The sequence below is a fragment of the Sapajus apella genome, unplaced genomic scaffold (assembly GCF_009761245.1).
Source record: "Sapajus apella isolate SASKATOON/1434 unplaced genomic scaffold, GSC_monkey_1.0 scaffold110, whole genome shotgun sequence".
Taxonomy (NCBI): Eukaryota; Metazoa; Chordata; class Mammalia; order Primates; family Cebidae; genus Sapajus; species Sapajus apella.
The window spans coordinates 2,155,046-2,157,191 of record NW_022437050.1 but is presented as its reverse complement, the minus strand read 5'-3'; the positions used below and the strand labels follow the sequence as shown (position 1 = coordinate 2,157,191).

The 2,146-nt window shown below is 43.7% G+C and overlaps 1 non-coding gene across 1 annotated transcript; it reads right to left on the bottom strand.

Moving 5' to 3' along the window:
• Positions 1-386: 386 nt before the first annotated feature.
• LOC116537481 lies at positions 387-577 on the bottom strand. Its single transcript, XR_004263140.1, has one exon. It is a non-coding gene; the product is annotated as a U2 spliceosomal RNA (small nuclear RNA).
• Positions 578-2,146: the final 1,569 nt, after the last annotated feature.

The following is a 2,146-nucleotide window of genomic DNA, read 5'->3' as shown; positions in this document are numbered from 1 at the left end:
TTCCATGTTGCCACACAGCTAGCCCTATCACATATCTAGTGTTGGATATCTAGGTATGTAATAATAACAAAAGCAATACAAATAATAAAAACAATACTGGTGATTTATTATGCTAGACATTTTACTTATATTTTTATATATTGTTTTTGCAAAAAGGCTTATGAGATAGGGAAATTATCATCTCTAGTTTCTATATAGGAAACCTGAGTCAGAGAGATTAGTGTGCCCAGATTACCTAGTGATTAATGGGCAGAAGGCCAACTCTGGCCTTTGCTTTTAACCACTGTATTATACTTTTGTTGGGGTTCAGAAAGTGCTACTTCAAACTATGGCCCTTTGGCATGCTGAGCACTTTAAATTAAAGGATTACAAATAAAAATCTCCTGGAGCAGTGCTCCATTCCTGGAGGTACTGCAGCACCAAGTCAACGTGTGGAGTGGTCGGAGCAAGCTCCTATTCTAACTCCCTGCTCCAAAAATCCATTTAATCTATTGCCCTTGGATAGAGGACATACTGGGTATTAAACTGATAAGAAGAGATACTACACTTGATCTTAGCCAAAAGGTTGAGAAGTGATAAATTAAAGGATGCCAGAAGACCTCAGAAGCAACCTCAGAACCAAGGTCTCTTAGATCTTCTGCCTTGCTGTCTCTTACCCCTCATTCTCTCTTGAAGCAAGTGATAGAAACCAGAATTCCTCTTCCCCAAGGTGGGTCATAGAAACTGGATCTTTTTTCCAAAGCCAGTCTAAAAACTAGAATAATTGCTTTAAACTTTCTTTACCGCTCTGGCTAGGAACTGGCTTTAAAGAAATTCTTTGGCTTATCCTTGGCAATATTAGGTCAGAAGACTGTCGTTCCAGAGGGTCCCTGCCCCATCTATACCTGAGAGGAAGAAATGCTACAACAGAGAGGGCAAGAAGAATCTGCATAGGCCTCGCTGGGCTTCCCCATGCAGTCTATTAGCATTAGGTCATACTCTTTCAGTCCAATCATATTTCTACACGGCTGTCCATTTTTCATCCAATCTAAGCATAAAAATGGACAGCTGGCCAGGTGTGGTGGCTCACGCCTATAATCCTAGCACTTTGGGAGGCCAAGGTGGGCGGATGACCTGAGGTCAGGAGTTCAAGACCAGCCTGGCCAGCATGGTGAAACCCCATCTCTACAAAAAATACAAAAATTAGCCGGGCGTGGTGGCATGTGCCTGTAGTCCCAGCTACTTGGGAGACTGAGGCAGGAGAATTGCTTGAATCCAGAAGGTGGAGGTTGCAGTGAGCCGAGATCACAACACTGCACTGCAGCCTGGGCAACAAGAGTGAAACTCCATTAAACAAACAAACAATGGACAATTTTCCCTAAATCTTTGGGTCTTCATTCTGAACATAAAATTTTTCAGTCACATAAAACTTTGATTAAATACATTTGTTATGCTTTTCTCCTGTTAACCTGTTATGAGAGTATCAGCCGGGACCCTTATGATGGAGGAGGAAAAATACCACATCTTTCTCTCCTTACGCTTTTTTCCCAACACTCAATTGCCCAGTCTTTCTTTTTTTGAAACAAGACTCGTGATTGTTCTGACACCCTCCTTCTGTTTGAGAAGATCAAATAAGATTGCGAAGGGGAAAATGTCTTGAAGACTATAAATACAAGCAGTTATTAAGATGGACATGCTAGAAGAAAGACAGCAACAGAGAAGGCTCCCTGGAGTGAGAATTAGACTTTGACCTTCAACAAAAGGGCTGCCCTGCATGTGCTGACAGCCTGAGCTGGGAACCTGGGTCCTTCTTCCACAGCTGTCAGAATGGCAGGGGCAGGGGACAGGCGCCAGGCCTGGGCATCCAGGCGTGAGTGGTAAGGCACTCTTCACTAGACTCAGGGCAGATTCGCTCAGAGCTTGACCTTTTGAATGTAAAACACTTGTCAGGTTGCCAAGTGCCAGCCAGCCAGGGAACGGATTCAGCCAGGAGAAGAATATTTCTGTGGCTTTCTCAGGGATGCTGGCTCTCTGACTGTGACCTACAGGGTCTCTTTTGGAGAGAAATGGCTTCTACCAAACTCAGGGTATACCTGTAAACTGGAAACTCTCCACTATCTGGTTGGTGTTTCTCTCTCTCTCTCTCTCTCTCTCTGTATGTATGTGC